This window comes from Gallus gallus, chromosome 7 (genome assembly GCF_016699485.2).
Source record: "Gallus gallus isolate bGalGal1 chromosome 7, bGalGal1.mat.broiler.GRCg7b, whole genome shotgun sequence".
In the NCBI taxonomy this organism is placed as follows: Eukaryota; Metazoa; Chordata; class Aves; order Galliformes; family Phasianidae; genus Gallus; species Gallus gallus.
This window is the reverse complement of record NC_052538.1, coordinates 20218401-20240813: the sequence shown is the minus strand read 5'-3', so window position 1 is coordinate 20240813 and position 22413 is coordinate 20218401. Positions and strand designations below refer to the sequence as shown.

Here is a 22413-nt window from a genome sequence, read left to right as displayed (position 1 = left end):
TTATTTGCTCCTGGGGCTGAGCTGCAGGGAACACCTACACATTACAAAATTGTTTTGATTTCCTCTTTCCCTTTTCCCAATCCTCTGTAAGGGTACTTTGCTCATTCAGGCCAGCTCTGATCCTTTTTTTCTCTTATTCTCCATCCTTTTTTGGCTTCTGGGCATCTTTAATATGCACAACAAAGTGTCAGTTTCATTACCAGCAATCTGTATTCAAGGATATCAAATTTGTGTAAATTCCACAGCATTGCACAATGTTTCCATTTAACCTGAATGAAATTCAAGTGCAAATGAGGTGTTAGTCATTCATGAATAGAACCCTTAATGTGTAGACATGTTTTTTTAAGGTGAATTTAGTACTCAGCAAAAGGTGCCAAAGTGACAACACTGAAAACTGAAGCCCTCTACGAATTATTGTAAAAGCTATGATGGGGGAAGGCAAACCACACTGCTGTGTATAAGTCTGCTGATAACTAGGAGTGTCTAGCACTAGAGATAGAAAGAGAACTCAAATATTGTGTCCCTTTAAGGCTTTACTCTCTGTAAAGGGAGTACTAGTCCCTCCACAAATCTACTGTTTTGTGACACAACATTTCAGGGTATGGAAAACAGAAATGCAGAGTTCTGAATCATTTCACTTAAGGCACTCTGTAATGAGATCTAATCAATGCTGAACATCCTAAGGGGTGAAATTTTCCCTTTTTTCCCACAGATGGACTTTTGTTATACTCCCAGGATAATCTCTAATTTGTTATTATTAAATGAGTGTTGTCAACCTAAACTAATCAAAATGATTGCAAGTGCTAGAAATAAGTATTATAGAGAAGGTTGAAACAGCACTTTCATACTGCAAATACTGCAAACTGCTCTTTAAACAAACACATAATTCTGAAATGTAAATGGCAAGTGACACTTAGCCACTAGGGTGGATCCTGCCTGGCCACAGGAAGAAAGGCCTTTCAGTCACTTACGAAGGGAGTGTGGGCAAATCATCCCCCGGTTTCTCATCTGTAAAGCATAGGCTGTAACTAGCCCTGGCTTAAAGCAGTTTGACATATATGAAGAGAAAGAAGTACACAAGAACAACGCATGTAGTATTTTCTATAAATACCTTTTCTACTACCTACGCGTGGGAAAGAACAATTCTGCATTTACAAAATACAGGGTGCGTAGGAAAAAGACTGATGGCCAAGATTTGCGGGAGGACCTTATGAAGCTGTGTAGCTGATGAACATAAAGATAGACGAAATTCAGTATGAATAAACAAAGACTGATGCACATAGGAAAAACTCCTAACTTCAAATACGAATTAATATTTTCTGAACCAATAATTGTGATTCAGCAATAAAAATACATGCTAGACCCAAGGAAGAATTAGGTCAGTACTCATTATCAGTCAAAGCAGCAAATAAAGTTGCGTGAATTTTTAGGAAGGAATAGTGAGAAACCAGAAACCAACAGTATGCCTTTCAATAAATCTATCATTCATCCGCATTCTGAATACTTCTGCAAATATGGTCTTGTTTCAAAAAGGTCATAGTCAAAATAGAAAAGGCCAAGTAAGCTAATGCACATCTGTACGTGGAACAACTGAGTATGCCAGGACACCTCAGCTTGGAAAAAGACAACTAAGAGATAGTGAAAGAGTCTAATCATGAGAGCCAGAAGAGAGTGAAAGGGCATTGATTCCCAGGGCATCCGTTATTCACTGCCTCTCCAGGTACAGAACTGTAGGAGACAACAAACATAGCATGTAGCTATAACTTTCTGATAGCTGAGAGCGGATAACATAAAGCTATAAAACAGGTAGTTTTGCTAGCACTAACTGCAATATCTGTCCATTCAACCCTCTGGTGCTTCTTACATGCATCTTGACACTTATCTTCACAGTGTCTCAGAGAAATACAAGCATGTTTGTGCACGTATGTCTACATGTGTGTTTTAATACAATGCTACTGCTTTGAATTAATTCTTAAATTAGTTCCTCCCCCCCCCCCCCCCCCCCACCTGTCAAATTGTAGATGAGGAAGGAGAGGAGCTACCAGCTAGCACTCATGGCAAGGAAAAAACTTTGTGTGACCATTCGGAACTTTCACCTGATTATCATAGACATACTTTCTCATTTTTTTTAATAAAACTAAAAATCCATATCTAAACAAAAGCTTTATTCCTCTATCAGAAATGAAACTTTATTCATAGTTATTAACCACTATGGAAGACATACTCCTTATATAAATATCTATAAAGTAATGAGTCTTTCCTGGAATAAGATGCATATTAATTAGATCCTACAGCACTTGAGAGACTTTGGTTCAATTCCCACCAGTAAGGTCAGGAAATGCATCCACAGTAGTTAGCAGCTAGTTTCAAAATCTCAATGCACCAAGCACGATGGGGTCATTCAGTGGAGCAGGTACCCCAAGGGAAGGGTAAAACAAGAGCCAGGGATTATTTCACATAACTGAACGGGTAACTCTGCAGCAGTGACGGACTTCCCATTCAGAGCAGAAAAGCTTACCAGCATACTGTCCTTGTTGCCCACCCTCATTAGGAAGAATGTAGCATGTGAAGCAATTAATTGGATGATATTGGCTGGAACAAGATAAGAAGACTGTGTGTGTTGGGGTGTGTGTGTGTGTGTGTGTGTATGTGTATGGGGGAAACACTAATATAGTGGTACAGTGACAACACTAGCATAGCCACGCTAAAACATCCCTGCACAATTAGAGATAGGACCATCTTTGTATGACATAGGAGCGCCAATGCTGAACAGGGTATAATAATGCAAAAAGCCTTCTACCCACTTGAATTTTAAATTCAGATGATGATTCAGTATTATGGAACGATGGATTAAATACCTCATCTTTGCCCATGGACTGCTAATGAATCAGGCTCTAAACACGAGACATCTTTATGCAGAATATGGAATTTCCATGGGAACGAGATTCTCTGAACCTCTCTGTGTTATCGGAACAGCATTTTTTTAATATATATTTCTGTTATTTTATCAACTGTGACAAAGCAAATTGATAGGAATATCCACTGTAGTCCACTAATTTTGTTTGGTTCTATATTGCATCACAGCATATAAGTGGAGCAAAAATAGAGTACACTTACAATAGATCTTAGGAGGTTTTAAGAATTGATAACTTTTTTAATGGAAGATAGAATTCTCCTGATGAATTCAGGTCATAAAGGCATTTGTCTGGGAGAAAAACTGTTAACCAGACTAAAAAAATTATTATCTGATAATTTTTCACCACATAAGTAGTGAAATAATAATCCCAAGCCAATGAACGCTCTCAATGCTTCATAGTACAAGATGCACACTAGAAATGGCAGAGTTGCGAAGAGACCAATCCTCACGGGAAAACTGCTCCATTACACTCCATACAGAGGTGCTACTCTTTCCCCTGCAGCATCTGGTGCTGGCTGCGTGTGGAGCCATGCTACTCGGCCATCATGACCTCTGATCTGCTCTGGCCTGGTAGTTTCTGTGTTCACAGATCACAGGCTACACCAGCGCATTGTCTGAATGAGTTCAGTGTTGTTTATCAACACATAATTTACAGGCAGTCTTTCTTTTAATGGTTTATCGAAAATTTTAGAAATGGCAATAACTGATGTTGCAGGCCAAGTTACTCTGTGCCCAATATCTATGAAATGATCAGGAATATTTTTCTTAATTATAGACATTGCCATGCAGACATGCTCATTCAGACCTATTTGTGTACAATAATCAGGCCTGTTTGTGTGCAGTAATCCTTGCTTGTGTGCTACGCAACACGCATGTGAGAACTGCTCCCTGTGCAAGCACAGAATACTGCTATTCAACTCTGGGTAGCCTAGACAGCCAGACGTTTTTCAAAGTATGCTCCAAGACAATAGTGGCTGTTTTAGCATGGGTGTATGGAACATACACATGGTGCATTATGGTGCACTGACTCTTTTGTTACATTTATTAAATCTGACTTAAGAGAAATAGTAACCCACATATGGAGCGAGGATGAGCATAACTAACATAGGTCACATTTTCTCTTCATATGCATCTTAAGTTTCTAGCTGCTGAATTGTTGAATAACTACATGGTTCTGGGGGTGAGGGTCAATGGCACGGGAGTTTGAGAGGTTTTCTCCTTGATCCTTCTAGTGAGAGAGATTGGCTCGAGAAGGAGCTCAGGGATCCTGCGGGTGAGTGAGCAGCTACATGGCTATAGTTGACAATACGGATGTGCTTTTTATAGACATACTTCCTCCCCTTAGGAGTGAGAACTGCTAGGAAGAGACAGTATCCACCCAACCAAATGGAGGCAAAATATGTCTACCATCAGGCAAACCTGACAGGCCCTGTCCTGGTTTCCCCAGTACAAAAAAGATACAGACATACTGAAACAAATCCAGCAAGGGGCCAAGAAGGTGATTAAGAGATTGGCACATCTCTTGTATGAGGATTGACTGAAGGAGACGAGGCTGTTCAGCCTGGAAAAGAGAAGGCTCAGGAGGTCTTAGAATTCTTGACAGATGGGAGGGCAGTAAAGGAGATGGAGCCAGTCTCCTCTCAGTGGTATTCAGTGGGAGAGCAAGAAACAATGGTCACAAGTCAAAACACAGGAAATTCCATCTAAAAAACAACAAAAAACACTTTTTGGAAGGTAGTAAAGCAGTTGCTTAGAGAAGTTGTGGAGTCTCTATCCTTAGAGATACTCAAAACACGGCTAGACACTACTCTGGCAACATGCTACATGTAACCCTGCTTTAGCAAGAGATGGGCTAGATGACCTCCAGAGGTCTCCACCAACCTCAGCCATTCTGGGCTATTCTGAATTAAAGTCAATCTGAAAAATTCCTGCCCAGTAGAGAAGTAGAGACCAATTGCACAGTAATTTATCTTTCTTCGATACATATGTTATTTGCAGCATAATAGCTTCAGAACCTTTCCCATTCCTTTACTCCTGCCACTGCCATCCCACATTCTTGTTAAGAATGGTTTGCATGACTTGAACACATTTTCCCTGCCGCAGAGGAAAAGAGAGAAGTCATTACAGCTTGTGCTTATGCACAAGATTATAACAGCTCTTGATTATGCTGAGTGTCACATTGTGAATTGGAGGGAAGATTTTCAATGTCCAGCAGCCAAATGTGTCAGCCATGACATTTTGTATGTGTACCAGAAGAAAAAAACAAAACAAACCAAAACAAACAAACAAACAAAAACCCCACAAAAACACCACTTCTTTATATTTGTTCATTAGCAGAATATTTGTTTAACTCCACTTTGATGCTATCACTATATGCTGCAGCTCCAGTTTTACAAGCTATACATATTATGGCTTTCGGAGCTAGACTTTTTTACCCAGGAATTTTACTCTTAATTAGAAAATAATCTACAAACAACATTCTTACATTGCCCATAACCTCTTTGCTGTTAAAGCGTTTGTTTACAATTTTCTTCAGAGGAGAAAATGCAATTCATATCAGGTTATTATTGTAAGGGAATCTCATTCTCGTTCTTACAGAGTTATTACCTGAGATGTTAAAATTTAACTTACTTAAGTTATAAATACTATGTGAATTAATAGTCAACATTGTTTGGAAGGTTTTTTAATTGGCCTACAGGGAGACTTTCTGTATATATTAAACAGATCATGTGTCTGAATTGCAACTAACCCACCTTTAAATTTCCCTTGCACACATAAAACTCAAAACTGTTTAATATTTTTGGGAAGTATTTGGTTTTTTTTGTTCACATTAGGAAATGACTGTTAGAAGTCAACTTAAATCAAAATTACTGATTGGTCCTTGGTGATGTCACACCAGTGTCATAATGCCCAATAAATAAATAGGTTTGGCTGTTCTTCTTATTTTTATTTATAAATTCTGTTTCATAACAGCAGTAAGATGCTCCAGGCCATGCAGTTCTTGGGGATTATTGCACTTGTCAGGTGTTTAAAATCACTCAGTCCTTTGCCTGTGCCTTATAATACCACTGGAGGCATATAATCAACCAGGAATGCACTGCCTGGAGTGTCTTAATGCTTTATTATGACATATCTAACTTTCAAAATAAATTATTTATTGGGAAGCTTGAAAGTACCATAATGATATCCAATCAGTAGCTGAGAAATATATATGAAATCAGGACAACATATCAGAAGGAGAGAGACAGAGGATAGAAAAAAATGCCAGCTCATCAGTCATCCCAGACTAAAACAATGTGTGTGTCTATGCCTATAGACATAGTTATGTGTGTGTACATAGGAGTGGTTGCATTCGTATATGTGCATAGATTTGTATATATTGAGCTTTACACAGTACGTGCATTTATGAGTTCATAACTGACTGCTGATACAAACCAGGGACACTCTGTATTGAGTCAATATCCTAAGTCAAAAAAAAAAAAAAAAAAAAGCAGGCTAAATAGTTGTTAATAACTTAAACCTCCTATTAAACAGAAATCCAAGACATCCTGTACCGACTCAGTTAAGTCATTCCATACTTAAGAATCAGCTTCTGTATTTCAAGGAAGGGAAGCCTAGCTACATCAGCTGACATTACAAATTGCATTTCACATCATTATCATTACAATCGCTAAACTACACACATTATTCAAAAGCAAAACAAAAGAAAACAGTGTCAAAAAAAAAAAAGACAACAAACTAACATATCAATTGTATAACAACCAGAGAAATTCAGTACTCTGGGGTTTAAATTTCTAAATTAAATTCCAATTTGTAAATTATTATGTAGAAATAAGGAACTCTACTTAGCCAATTGTGCTAAATAAGAGTGCAAGCCCTGCAGGGGACCAAATTATCTTTTAGAGAGGGAATATGAAAGTTTTTTTGGAAAAGGTCCAGTTTTAGGTAGGGGGTGTTTAAAGCCTTGGGAGTTACTGTAGCAATAGAAAAGATTAATAATTTGCACATGTGAGACTCCTGGCAAGCAGGACGCAGCTGTAAAGAATTAACCCCTCCTGAGAGACATAAAAACATAGAGCAGCTGAGAAGAAAGGGTGAGGGGAGAATGCAAAAGTATGCAGAGTACAGATGTCCTAGAAGAGAAAAATATGTAAAGTAGGGTTGGAGAATGTATAGAGGTTTTATTATACTGAGGAGGAGGATGGGATTATTCTTGGCAAAATTTGGGTATACGGGGAAAAAATGAAATACCAGCAGAAAAGCGATTCTCTATTACTGCCAGTAAGTGAAGCTAATCTGAATAAAAATCTGAAAGCCCATAACTCCTTACTGAAAGGATACTCTCAAAGTGATCTGGCCTAAAACTAGACCAAACCGGCTTTGTTTTGGTGTTCATGCATGCCTGCCTCTGCTCTGCATGCTGACTCCATCATTCTTGAATGTGGGCAGGGTGCTGAAATACAGAAGATTCTTGCCGAAGGGATTGGAGGGCAGGCTCTCGTACATGCAGAAGTCAAGCAAGCAAAGCAGATCTGGGGGTGAAGCATTGTGTGATTGTGGGTCCAAAACTGTGGACAAACCCAGCTCCTGATATTTGTTCTTCCTAGATGCCTACCAGATTAATTTCTATTGTGAAGGTCCAATTTTGCAGCTGCTCAGCATGACAAAACTGCACCCCTCCCCCAGCCAAATTCAATAGGGCTGGTGCATGGGCATAGTGTGGTTGCACCCTAATTCAGATGATAACTCTTTTATAGTCTGAGACAAGGCCAAAGCAATCCAATTTTTAGGTTGTATTAGAAATTTGAAACTATTACCCTTCAAGAGGAGAAATTAGGCTTTAGAGAGCTGAAATAGGGAATCTTTCTACTAGTCTTCAGTTGCTGAGTATTTTTTTTCTCTAGGAAAAACAAATTGATAAAGAGAATGTTTGAAGTGATCATTAACAGAGAGAAACAATGGAGACGTTTACACAGATTTAAACAAAGCAACATCCTTTTCTATTAAAATAAAGAAATGGTTTTGAAAATAATGCCTATTTAAATGTTACATGGATTATCCAGAATCCAGATGATGGATTTTCTTTTATTGTGTAATAAGAAGAAACTTAAATAGATTACCTTGTTTGTGTTTATTGTGTTTAGATCTAATAACAAACCTCAATCTCCTATTCCAGCTAGAGCAGATTCTATTATAAAAAGAGGAAACTAAAAAGAATGCACTTTTAACATAATAAATGTCTTAGTAGAGTACTTTTTGGGTAGTCCAAGTCCACTCGAAGACACCTCTGGAGACCTCAGAAAATAGAAACAATAAGTTCAGGAGGCGAATGTGGCCCTATCCTCACTATTCTTGTTTTCCATCATCTGTTTAAGTATTTAATGGTCCTACATATTTCAGAATGGTTCTCTTCCTCTTCTTGCACAACTCATGCATCTTCTACAGACCTGTTATATCCATTTTTTCTTACAATTTCCTGTATGGTTGCCACAGGATTTGATGCCCACTCCCCTTCATTCCTTTCCAAAAGCCTTCTTGTGTGGAGAAGACAACCGGATCACAAACTCAAGCACTACTTCTTTGCAAGTGTCACTGCTCTACTACCTTGCTTCTCTCTACCTCCAATCTAACAACCCCTCTTTCAACGCCTACTTCTGTCACAGATCCTGCTTCTATTTATCCAAGCTACCTTCCTGATCAATTACAGCTGGCTGAAAAAGCCATTGAGCTCCCCTACCTTTTGCTTGCTAATATTTCTGTAAGCTTCAGCTTTCCATGGCATCATGTACACACGCCAACCAGTGAGTTGAGGTTGCTGCCTTTCATGCTGTTACCCTTGGGTCCTTATATTCCCACAAATGTGTCCAGTCTCTACACTATTCATGGTCTGTAGGCTCATTGGAACAGGACCATTTTGCTGTGCGTTTGTGTGAATAAACAATACAGGCTAAGTTACTGGAGCTGATATTTATGCAATCTATTCTATGTAGATAAATTGCAGCCTGATTGTAAGGTGGTATTTTTTGTGGAGAAAGATTGCTATTAGAGAACAAACTTGGTCAAGAGAAGTTGAACCAAGGCCTATCTTTGCACAGTCTCTACCTTCTCTGCAAGGCTAAATATTAAACTCTAAAAAAGACTCCACAAACTATTCTAAAAGACCAATGTTCTGGGCTCACTGACCTTAAACACTGCAATTAGCTGGGATATTCATAAAGCTTCTGTTTGTAGGAAAAAAATAATTGTATTTTTTTGAAATGGCATCATTTGTTGAAATATATGTTAACATTGTTGCCGTTATAGACTAAGAAACAAGAACTATTCAACAAAAATTAAATCCAGACCTTGTTCTTAAACATGCAGTGTATTTTTATATCCTTTCTATTAACTGGAGATTTATCAATCAGAGCACAGTGCATATACACGAAAACCCATGCACATGCACATACATACATGCCAGCAAAATTGCCAATTAGCCATTCCTTCAAGTAACACTGATGCTGTCAATTAGAAACCACTATTTCATTTCCTTCTAAGTTCAACAGACTTCAACCAAGTGACAGAAAGTTTTTCAAGCCTGACAACATTTTAGTCCTACGTATTAGAAAGTTTCAACTAAAACAATTCACTTCCTAAGAACAAGTATCTTTCATTGCTTAAATTTAACTTTCCAAATGTTGTGTTTCAAACTAAGAAAGGTCCTCTGTCCTTTAGCTCTTACTTACATGAGAAGAATTCCAGCTCCACTGACATGACTCCTCTGCACTGGGCATGATGTGGCTCCTCAGCACTGGGTGTGATGTGGCTCCAATTTGGTCCTGGACACCACCAGCCCCTGAGATCATGTCCAGATCTCCTGCCAGAGGAGACAGGGAGCAGGAGATCATGAGAGGTCCCATGAAACACAGCAGTAACAGCTATTACTAGCCTGACTGAACGTGACCAGATGTTGAAAATGGGACTCCTGGTAATTCCTTACCTTTCATAGGTAATATCCTCTGCTTCAGGAAGAAGAAAACTAACATACCTTATTTGAGATATCTTATGGCTCAAATTCTGCCCTCTGGGTTTCCTCTGGGAGATGCATGCAGAAGTGCTTCTGTCATCCTGCTGCAATGAAGATTTATATTACATACCTGCAAGTCTCCTCTAAACTATTTCTAGGCACTCTAGTTAGAAAGCTGGGAGGAAATTCTGGACATACCCAATAGTCAGTACTTGAGGAATTTCTCATGTGGAAGATCATGATGCCCTGGGAAGACTCCTGCTAATCGTGGTGACAACCAGATCACCAGCTGGGATCCTTTCTTGGGAAGCCCTAGGAGGCCATAAAGCTTGATGGGGTAAGGCTGGACTTGGGTTTCCAACAGGGATCGTCCTGGGAATGAGGCAAGCTTCACTGGTCATGGGCATGGGAGGCTTTTGTTTTGAAGATCAAGAAGAAAGTCACCGAAGAAAACAGCTGTTTTCTGAGTTAGACAGTGAGATGTGTTCTCCTCCCAGATGAGGACTAATGTGCCATTCCCACCACTGTGATGTCTGCCATTTTATCTAGGTGTTGAGGGAAGAAGAGGCAGTTATCTAGCTGGGAATTATTAACAGATAGGTTCCCTAAATCAATACATACTAATGCAATTCTTCTTTGAGTGTATACGTATAAAATTCATGACTAGCAACTACAGAGATACCAATGGATAAGTTAACTCAGTAATCCAGTATGCCCTCCTAGGCTATAAATATCTACATAAATGCACCACACACACACAAAAATAAAAAATAAAAAATAAAAATCCCAAAGATTTCTAATAAATTCTGTCAGATTTTTTCTTTCTATGAATTTATCTGATCATCCTTGACTCTTTTGTATTTTGGCCTCTCTAACATTCCATAGCAGTGAGTTGTGATACCAATACTTTTATGAAAAAGTAATGATCTGTACTTTGCTTTCTTTAAACCTCTGCCCTAACGATATTCTTGGGTGCATCGTGCTTCTTGTATTGAGAACAAACTACCATATATGCCTTTCCTGGAAAATTTTACTAAGTTTCTCATGATGAAGTAGGTTTGAGAGATTTGAAATTAATTATGATTTTTTTTTCAGAATTCTTTTGTTTTTTCAGTGTTGTCTTCAAATCTTCAAAATCAAAACTGAACATTTTTTATATCTCATGTGTTTTAATTTCCCAGTTTTGTCAGAAAGGGATGTGCAAATAGTGCAGACATAATTCCTGTCACACAGTAATTCAGCCTGGGATTAAGTTATAGAATTTCCTTATCAACACTTAAACTCTGAAAGCAAATTCTCTATATAAGCATGCATATATGTACATAAACTGTATAGCTCATAGTATTATATCTACATCCACGGTACCACTGCAGGTATGCAGCTTCAATCAATTAATGCCAAAATCTCTTCACAGTGTGAATTCCATGCATATTTCAGATTTATGGGAGAAAAAAAGCAATTTAAATAACCATAAATTTCAGACAATCTGTGCCACAGGATACAATGATCTGATAGCCACCAAAGCAATAGTGAAAGAAGGCAACATTTTTCTGCTCTCTTCACCCAAACAATTCAGATCTTGCAAAGATGTTTTACTAAAATAATACATAAAGATGCACATTACTGCAACAACACATTCTCAAATCTATGAATGGTCATGTCAAAAGATTTGTATGATTTTCACAAATGTGTCTCATCCATTTATGGAATTGGGACACAAGCCACTATATTTTCATTATGAGATTGTCCAAAATAAAACTGCAAATTAAGTACCTTTGAAACTGCTCAGTCAGGTAGTATAAAGGTGCTATGCTTGCAAAGGTTTCTAGATAGACATTTTAATTGCATTAAGTTGTGACTAAGAAATGAGGTTGGTCCTGAAGTGAATATATTATGTAAATTCTAAGCATCTGAACAGAAAATTATTAAAAAATATATAGAAATAAAGAAATCTTTTAACTTGAATCTAGAAACAATCCCTTTCTTGACTATGTAATATAAGATTAATTTAAAAATGTAAAAATAACAGAAACATATGGGAAAAAAATTAAAAAGTGTAAGGAACAATTTAACACCCTCTAGAAGATGATACCAGGCCATACACTAAAGATAAGTAAGTGAAGAGATACTGTTTTAACAAAGATGAATATAAACATATGCTGATGTATTTCCTGGAACAGGGTCTGCAGGCCCTAGCACTTATCTGCTTGCAATTCTGATTTATTTTAAGTAATTTCTGAATAAAATTTGTCAGAATGTTTCAAGGAAATCCACACACACAAGCACAAGAGGAAGAAATGTCAGTTCTCGTGAATGGAAAAAAAAAAAGTAATTAATAGCAATATCAGGCTCAAAGTGTAATTTAATGGACAGTAATTAGTTTCTATTGAAATGCATTTTTTAATAAAAGCTGTAATAGTTGTTTGTTGAAAGAGAGATACTTTATGCTCCGTATCTGAAATCCATTTCCTGCCAATGTCTTTTCTCTCTCTAACACTGGGGGAAATGTTCTGTGAAACATCTCTCTCTTTAAACCTTGATAAAACTCTGAACTACATCAAATGTAATAAGTTTTAGACAAATGACTGTCATCTTCTTGAGCTGGAGAGCTAGAAGAAAGCACAGCAAGTGTGCTTATTTGCATTAACCACATGCATCGGTGTGGTGTGTGTGAGGAACTCTAATATGGCTGTTTTACAGCTGCTGGACAGATATTTTCTTATTTGTCATGTTAAGAGGCTATAAACCTCAGAGATGTCTGTTGTACACAACTTAACTCATTCTACTTATAATACAAATGGTTCCTTTGACTTAGTAACTTCTTCAAGATGCTCTTTTCAAAGGACATGCGGAAAAATCCTTTTCATGATTATTAATAATGTAGTTAATATGGAGAAAGTCTAAGAGTAAGAAGGGAAACATTTCTTTCAGCCTGTAGAGACAGGACTCAGTTGTGCAGTGGATGGCTGTAGTCAGTTTCTTTTCCTTAAGTGTTCCAGCCATTGAATAAAGAAATAATTTGAAAACGAAATAGCATCTACAGTATTTGAACTTGCCTTTTGCACAAAGTGTTTTAATGTTTTTAGTGTATCTTTGACAACTGAAACAGACTTTAGCGAATACTGGTAAGAGTTCACTTTGTAATAGAAAAGTAGTCACTCACTGTGATCACTGTGTCTTTTTAGTATGCAGCCCAGAGGATTCAGAAAAAGATTACATTTACAATAATTAACATATATGTAAATGGAGATCATGGCTATGAATGATAAATTTTCATAGCAATTTAAACCTTGTTCAAATTAATCAACCATACAGACACTTGATTAATGAAAGGCAGCGTCACTTTAAAATGCAACATGTTAATATATATTACTGTTATCGCTGATCAAAGAATCTTTAAACATAAACCAATTAAAACAAAGTTCAATCTACATTTTTTACTGGTTTAATTCCTGTAGAATTATAAGAGTATTATAAAAATTTACGTATTTTATTCTCCTTCATATCTATTTACTAAATTGACTGTAGTACAGAATCACACAAGTAATTCTGCTACTTCATTAATATGATTGGATCTGAAAACTACCAGATTAGTTTTTCAAGCTAAACATATACATAATGGCTGATTGCAAAGTGGGCAAAATGCATCCAATTTCATTCTTCATTTGTAAAACCAGCAACTCGCATCTCATCTCTCCTATTTTCAATTCCATCGCCAGCAGACCAGTATCACACACAGATCTGCGTGACTGGGAGCAAGTAAGCTGTTCAGGAAGACTGCCTCTGTGCACCTTCCCAACAACACCTATCTTCTAACAGCAAGGCTGGGGAGTTTTATGGCAATGCTGGATTCCTACAGATGTTATCCTATATACCCACACAGGTTTTGCCTAATTTCAGTTTCTGTTTTTATAACTATGGCACTTATGTCATACAACTGTACTTCGATTCACTGGAACATTTTCAGTATACGGGGGCTGCTCCAAAAGTAATGCCTCCTGTTCTACTGTGTTGGGCCACAACGTGAGAGGCAGAAGTTGGTGACAGTAGAGACTGAACCTTATCACCAGTATTTCATTACATGTTGCTGCATCACAGATGGCAGCAGGGGGGCAGTCTGACAAAAGGGTGCCTGACATGGACGTGCAGATGAAGGAAAGTCACCAAATTCCTCCATGAGGAAAAAACTGCACACACTGACATTCATTGTCATTGACTGAAAGTTTATGGAGATCTAACAGCAGATGTGAGCACAGTGAGGTGATGGGGGGTGCATTTCAGCTAAGGTGGCAGCAACATGAACTACATGCCACGTTCTGGGTGGCCATGGACAGCTGTCGCGCCACAAAATAAAGAGCGTCTCAGTCAGATCATCCATGTGAATCAGCAGGTTATGACCAGGGAACTGTGATACAGAGCAGAATATTGGCTTCATTGCATTAGAAATGATGGTGACAATGTTGGAATATCACAAAGTTTGTACCAGGTGGGTTCCATAAATACTCATACAGGAACAGAAAGAACACCATGTGTGAGTTCATCAGGATCTATTGAACCAACAGGAGGTTAAAGGTGACAGTTTCCTAGATCACATCATTAGTGGTGATGAGGCATGGTGTCATCACTATGAGCTGGAGCCAGAACAGCAGTCCATGGAGTAGCAAGATATAAATTCCCCACTGAAGAAAAAGTTCAAGTATTTTGGGATAGGAAAGACCCTTCCAGCTTTCCTGAAACCCAGAAAAACCCTCAACTCTGACCACTGCATTATGGTGCTGACTAAGTTGAATGCTCGGACTTCCAGCATTAGGCCAGAGAAGAAGACAACCTTTCTCTTGCAACACGATAACATCAGGCACCGTACCTGTTTGAAGACGATGGAGCACATTGCCAATCTCTGCTGGACTGTCCAGCCACATCCACCATCTAGTCCTGATTTGGCATCTTCTGATTTCCATCTGTTTGGGCTGATGAAAGATGGACTGCTTAGGCAACATTTTCCTAGCAACCACACCATCACAGCAGCTGTAGAACAGTGGATCACCTCCACTGATGCAGACTTTTATGAGCACAGCACTCAGGCTCCTGCTGAATTATTGCTGGTGAAAATGCACAGCTAATGGTGGTGATTGTGTTGAAAAAGAGTTTTTTTGTAGCTGAGAATTTGCTCTGTAAAGTAGTGTTGTTTTGCTTTTTGTATCTGTTGTAGTTTCTGTGGAAATAAAGAGGAGGCATTACTTTTGGAGCAACCTATGTATTTTTCATAAATTTATCCATATTATCATAGATTAATTAATTATTTATTGCAAAGAGACCTTTTAACTTCCAAGCTGTACAGAGTTCCTTGCTTTACCTCCTTACTATGAAAATATATATCATGTTTCTGAACTGAAGCCTTAATGAAGACTATGCTATGGCATGAGCAAAGAATATATGCTCAGGAGGGCAGCTGAAGTGGTTAGTTGATCAATGTTTTTTTTTATTCAAAGGCTATTTAATATGTGTCTTTAACACACATCAGCAATTTGTATCTCCAAAAACTGAGCTTATCAGTAAACAGTAGTACTGTTAAATGAGTAAGAGGTAGTAAAATCAAAATAAAACCATTAATTTTATAAAAGAAGCAGAGACAACTTACTACTGAATTTGGAAAGTGGAACCAGTCACATATATATATGTGACTACTTTACATAAAGTATCTGTCTTTGTGGAAGCAAGGACACATGCGCAATACTCTGGTTCTGATATTAGGAGTTCAGTATTTAACAAAGTCTGATTGTTAAATATAGGGACTATAATTAATAATTTACCTGTTCAGTTATTCTGTAGCAAATCAAATGTCTGCTGCTAAATACAATCCTTAGGAGAAGAAATACTTTTTATGTTTTCCAGGCACAGCCAAAAATACTAGTGCATTCCTGCAGACAAGCCTGTAGAGATGCAGCTCACAATAGTGATCATGACAATATTCAGTGTGCAGAGTCTCATGGGAGGCTGTACTTATCTTACCAATTTATATCTTGCCCAAAATCTGTCTGCAAATCCTCCAGCCTTTTGTAGCACTTCAAACCAGTGAAGAACTTCAAACAGAGCAGTTGTCTTAAAGAATCCTCAGTAAAGACCAAAACTGCTTTGGCAACCTCCCAGAATTACACAAGCAGCTAATGGCTTTGGCAAGCTGCAGACCAAATCACATCTTCTTACTTGATACTAAGAAAAAGTGGACATAAGCATAAATGCTTCTCTTACACATATGGGATACAGAAGCTTGCTGCCTTCAAGTTTTCTGTGACTGGAGGAAAAAATCACCATGTTAATACAGGCCTTGCAATAAAAATCATTTGTATATTCATATTTTTTGTATGTTTTTAGCTTAATCACTTTTCTTTCTTTTTTTTTTTTTTTTACAATGCAGTTTTCTACATATCCCAGCGTTTGACATGTTGGAGGAAAGTTTGTAAATACATTGCACTGCTGAGCCATAGAGTCTGAGGAGACTGAGACTGAACCCACAACTTTTCCAACAAACTTCTGTTCAATTACTCATTCTTCTAAAAGTGCTGCAGAAGGCCTAGCTAAGAACAGCTAGGCTTTGGAAAAGCTCCAGAGATGCTTCTCCTCACTTCTTGACAGAGGGTGAAAAGTAAAGATGTTTATGGACACCTGTTCTAGTATTCCTTTAAATGAATATTTAAGAAAGATGATGATATCCTACTCATTTTATAATTGCCTTTGATTTTCTCCTCCTAGTTATATGTTGACCTTTTACTCTCTCAGCCTCTTCTTTCTCAGTGTAGTTGTTAAAGACAGACCACCTAAAGCTCTTTCACTACAGTCTTATAAAGCCATTTGATTTGGAAAGGAAGGGAGTGCTTGGCTGTCAGCTGAGTTGGGTTATCTTACATGTTACTTTTCAGGTTGAATATTTGTGTTCTTGCAGTCTATGAGGGATTTTGTAGAGTTTCCCCCAAGAAGTGCCAATACAGGTTGCTGAAGGGGGGAGTACAAAACTGTTTGTTAGGGGGGGGCAGTGGGACAGGAAGTAGAGGGAATTTTCCTTTTCCTTTTCACAGTACAAACAACACTCAGCTCTTAAGGCATAGAAGCATGTGTTTGGTTGTTGGCTTGCATTTTTAAGCATGTCTTTTACCAGAAAGCAGAAGAGAACAAGAGGTATGGAAGTAGCTTAACAAACAAGGATCTATTACCTCTACATATGTGTATATATATATATATATATATATATTCTACCGGATTGGAACTTGTTTATTAATTGTGGAGCAGCAGTTTTTGGTAACTGGAAAAAAGCAGCTAAAACTTGGTATCAATCTTCTTTTGATGGAAGCCGATAGTGTCTATGGACTATTTTGACACTTGACTGCCTGTCACCTAACATTATTGTATTGGTATCCAGTCTTACTAACCCCTGCCATAGCTGTAACCACTTTTAATGAAGGAGATTTTGAAACAGAAATATTGACAACTCATACAAGTCTTGCCTAAACTATGAAATGATGGCATTGACAACATTCTGACTGAGTGCTACAGGAGTGTTAGAAACATACATTTTTAATGCCTCTTTAGGAATAAAATGCAGGCTCCAAAAATTGTTCTCGACAAAATTGGGAATATGTGCTGGTATCTCAGGATCAGTTTTTAGTAAATATAGAAAGGTAAGGTCATTGGTCAAGCAGATACTTTTCCCCTATGCACCCACATTTCAAAGCTGGCCAGAGATTTCGTAGCCCTGGTTTTTCATTCCTTTTCTTAAGCCGAGCAACACTTGAAACTCAACCGTTCTCATTGTATTCCTGCATTCCAATACCAGAAAGTTGGACACATATTTTCTCATGGTTTTCTACTGCAATTGAATACTGATAATTTTTACTGCACTTACCTTTATCAATTCTGTGAACAGTTGGTGATGTTAACCTCCAAGTGTTGAGCTCTGATCTGTGAGGACCCAAACTCATTGTCTCTGTATTGAAGTTCAATCTTTACAATAAATTTTAAAGAATATTTTCATTAGATTTCCAGGGAAAATCACATGAGTAAAGAAAAATACAAATTTAATAGATGTAAGGCTTGCTATTTGCAAGTTGAAACTGTAAATACACTGGTCACTAACTGGATTCTGCCAGAAGGAAAACTGATTCTATTTTCAAATATTTACATAAAGGAAAAATGATGTAGGAGTTCCTGGCTGGTAACATTGGGTCTATAAGACAAACTGCTTCCCCTCAAGTTTCTTCAGTTCTGTTTATACTAAACCCTTTTTTTTTTTTTTTTTTTTTTTAATGTGTGTGGACAAGATTTTGAGCTGAAAGAGAACTTAAACTACACAAGGTTGATTGTTTTAATTTCAAATGATGAAAAGAAACACATTCTTCTTACAATTCTTGATTACCTCACATCCCATGAACTCTTGAATTATGAAAAAAGTGCATGAGAATAAATTGATCAGTCCCTGAGAAAAACAAACAAATAAACAAAATAAAACACAATACTAGTTTTTAAAGGAATCAATGAATTCTACTGACCAACATGAGTACACTGGTGTACCACAATTGCAGAATGGATCTTTAGCTCAGCCTTCTTGGGTAGGTTCTCCACCTTCACCTCTCTGTATCATCATAGAGTCTTCCAACCTTCAGGAAAGCAGAGTACTGAAGCATATGGTATTTCCATGAAGGGCTCTTCTTTGAGTAGTCTGAAATTGCCCTTTCTGGAAATTCTAGGTAAAACGTAAAGCCAACAGACAATACTCAGCCTGCAGGTGAAATACAGAGATAAAACACATTTTTTAAAACATATTGAAGCATTTTGGTGAGATACGTTGAGATATTTTAGAACATAGCCAGCCAATTAAAATAAAATATTGTGGCCATTTTATTCCCATTAACTCAATCAAACTTCAACAATCTCTTTTTAGGGCTACTGTTAAGACATCAGTGTTCTAAGATTTCCTTTCTAAGTGCTGGAGGAAACAGAAGATAGCCCTAGAACTTTGATTACAGGACAACCCTGACTAAAATAGTTCAAAATTGGCGATGTTGTATTTGAAAATATTTTAGGTAGTTGTTTTCTGTAAAAGATTTCAATCTAAAATGTTGTTGGGAAAACATACATAGACATCCATTTTTCTGAGTTTTTAACAGAAAGCAGAATTTTCATTGTCAAAGTCATAAGATTGATTTTTACATTTAAGATTAAAAAAACCTGTAAAATTTAAAATTTCATTAGGTATAAAGAATCAGATCAGTTTTACTGTATGTTATTTATAGTTGAAAACACCTCTTAAGAGCCCTTGCATTCCTACAAAATTTTTCCTCTCAGAAAATTTCTGAAAGTGCCATATTTTCACTTATTAATTTTATTGATCCACTGCATTGCTGTGATAATTTTATTTAGTCATTTAAGATCCCAAAATGCCTGTGGTTATGTATTTATTACTGTTGTCTTGAAGGCAGAAAAGCAGCAAATATATCAGTGTCCCTAGCCTCATGGTGCCTTGGGAAAATACAGGATGATTTTTTCCTTAGGGCTGTCTCCCAGGAAGTCCAGACAAGCACAGCCAAAGGCAGAGGAGTCTGGCCACTGAGGGTCCAATGAAGTTGAAACAGAGGTACTGACATACTGAACCACCAAAAAAAATCCACTAAGTTTGTTAGCTCGCTTATTTTATGATAAATAAAATCATCTAATCTGGTTACACAAGAATGATGATCTTGTTGAAACAGTTATGAGCTATGATTTGGAAGTGTCTATGCTCAACAACCCCTTTCACCACTCCTTCATCACCAGCCCCAACTGTTTTCCTTAATCCAGCCAGTATCAGAAGTCATCCCAATTTAAGTCACAGTTCCACCCAACAGATATAAAACAGTTAAATTCACAGAATTAATTGAAAACTAAAATATATACAAGTGGGAAGGGCAAAACCCAAGGTTCTCATGTGCATAGCCTGTATCAATTTCTATCCATGATTGCAACAACATCCCTGAGAGAATGGTTGGAATTTACCGCATGCTCCCAGCTACAGCAAGAGGCTCCTTCCACTGAGGTGCTTTCATCACTGCTTTTGCTAGAGAAACTGCAAATTGTCAGAAATAGTGAGAAAGTTTTTTTGGTTTTGCTTTAGATATATATAGAGAGAGAGAGAGGAAAAAAGGCAAATAAATAAATATATAAATAAAACAGCCCAGACAAATCTTTAGTTATTCTTATGATGTATAGGAGGGTCTAGTTTGAACTCATATCTCAATAGATTACAAGCCACATCGTCTTGCATTTGGCAAAAGTGCCAATTCTTCAGAGCTACAAAGAACAATATATACTTAAGTCCATTCTCACCTCAATCAGTCTGTGCCTGAGCATTCTGTGGGGGATTTAGAGGATGCACAGGTCATTGTATCAGAGAACTGAAGAGACATATTACAGTACATTATGCTGGGCTTCACCTGGACTGGACATACATGAAAGAGAATTCAGCTGCCACAGTTCTCTTTGTATCTCTGTTTTTCAAATTCTGAAAACAAGCTAAAAAGGAGAAAAAGAACTCAACTTTTTAAAACCCATAAAAACTATAGGACAGAGATATAATCACAGTTTGAAGGTAAACCATATTATTATCAAATTATGGCACATGTGGACACTTCTAAATTTGGTGTTCTAAACAAGATATTTACATGTTCATTGAAAATTTTGGTCCACATTAATTGCATTACAGTGATTTAATGAAATGGCTTGTTAAATTGTTAGAAGAATAGATAATATCCATATAAAAAGAAGACAATATGGTACATGGCAAGGTTTTAAGTAAAAAGATTACTCATAGATATTTTATATTGAATTTGTATAAATGATTCAAATGTATGTAAAATACAAATTAAAAAAAAAAAGAAGAAGAAATCCTGTAACAAAGAAAAGAAGTAGGATTTATCACCCATTCAGGTTTGTTTTCAACACAACAGCCTCTATTGGTTTTGTGTGGAACTGAATTTGAATTTAGAAGGCATATCTTCATGCAACAGTGTTGTAAAGAACATCTTACATATCTAAAGATTTAGGCAAGTGCTATACTGGAATATTGGTCTATCAGCAAATAACAGCAAACAGAACAAGCTTTGAGTTACATTACTTTGTTGAGTAGAGGCATGAGCTGCACCATTACCTGTGTGGTAAATGAGTCTCCACGCAGCAGTAGCTGCAGCAAAGGCCACCATCCATTGCGCTTCCTTTCCACGTAACACCTTCTCATCCTTAACACGCTTATTTTTATAACTTCTAAAATATATATTTTATATATGTTTTTTTTTTGTTTGTTTGTTTGTTTTTGCCTAGTACTCTGTTGTCTTTCTCCACTCATTTTAGATTGTCTTTATATTGCAAAGTTTGCTTTTGTGCAAGAATTGATTCTGACGTATATTTATACAATGTCTACCACCAAATGAGGGGAAAGTGAAAAATGTTTTTTTCCTTTGCGATCTTCAGGTAGTTGATGCTGAAAAGTTTGAAAAGTTCTTAGAGTTGAAAAATTCTGGAGAATGGAATAATCACTGCCATTTCCTAAAACAACATTTTTCCATATCTTAAATTAACCACACTGTTGTGAATAATGTAGCTCAGTGGTGACACTGAACAAAGTAGATGTTAATAAATAACCTCATAAGGATGGCACAGTGCTTTGAACAGATGGAGTGGTGGCTCGAGGCCCACGGACACCATGCAGATGCAGAAAGTTGTTCCTGTTGCAGAAGGCCCCTTATCTCTCCCTGGCATGTTGCTACGGTCTATCCTGCTAGTGCAGCTGCTATGTAACTGTCTCAAAAGTTACGGAAAACACTTGGCTCTACTCAGGCCAAGTAAGTTAAAGCAGACAGCAAAATATCCATCTGTGTACCGAGTGGACCAGGCCCCTTCTGCTCCCACCCAGCACCACAGGTCTGGTCTCCAGGTCACAAGGCAATGGCGACCAAGGGCAGCCATGAGCCCCTGCTGCTGGCATGATGTGTCATAAAGACAGTCCATGGTCTGATGCTGCTTCCACAGAGAGCACTTTGGCCAATGACTGCAGCCTTCTGAACTCTGGTGTTTGTAATTTCAGGTGCCTACAACTCATGCAAGGAAGGTGGAGAGAAACCTCACTAATATCATCTGAACCTGCCAGATTTGCTTTTCCATATTCATTTATGTACAGCGATTAGCTCATTCTTCTCAAATGCCAGGGATGTATTGCTCACTAGAGGAACTTCAGTACCCAGCAGTCTTTAATGTAAAAGGCAAACCTTTCCACTAATGAGCAGTTTGTCTAGTGTTCTTAACCTTATCAGCAGCTCCTGAAGTGATAAAGGCTTAACTATTATGCACTGAAAGGTGTTGATAATTCTCAATCTTCATGCAGAAAAAGGCTCTTTTTTTTGTCACTTCTTAGAGTCTACTGTTAAACTTACCAGCCTGCTTACAAATTACCTTGCCTGTTCTGCAAAGC

At 37.5% G+C, this 22413-nt stretch overlaps 2 long non-coding RNA genes across 2 annotated transcripts in view; both read right to left on the bottom strand.

Annotated features, from left to right (window-relative positions):
- LOC107053831 overlaps positions 1–15133 on the bottom strand; it is a 63876-nt gene extending 48743 nt beyond the window's left edge. The window contains exons 1-4 of the long non-coding RNA XR_006939839.1: positions 14788–15133; positions 10122–10468; positions 9945–10027; positions 9643–9773 (exon numbers count right to left, since the gene is read on the bottom strand). This is a non-coding gene — a long non-coding RNA (uncharacterized LOC107053831). The remainder of the gene's footprint in view (positions 1–9642; positions 9774–9944; positions 10028–10121; positions 10469–14787) is intronic.
- Positions 15134–15554: 421 nt separating this feature from the next.
- Positions 15555–18893, bottom strand: LOC121111335. The gene is made up of 3 exons (XR_005861279.1): positions 18464–18893; positions 17821–17918; positions 15555–16215 (listed from the first exon to the last, which is right to left on the bottom strand). It is a non-coding gene; the product is annotated as an uncharacterized LOC121111335 (long non-coding RNA).
- Between the last annotated feature and the right edge of the window lie 3520 nt (positions 18894–22413).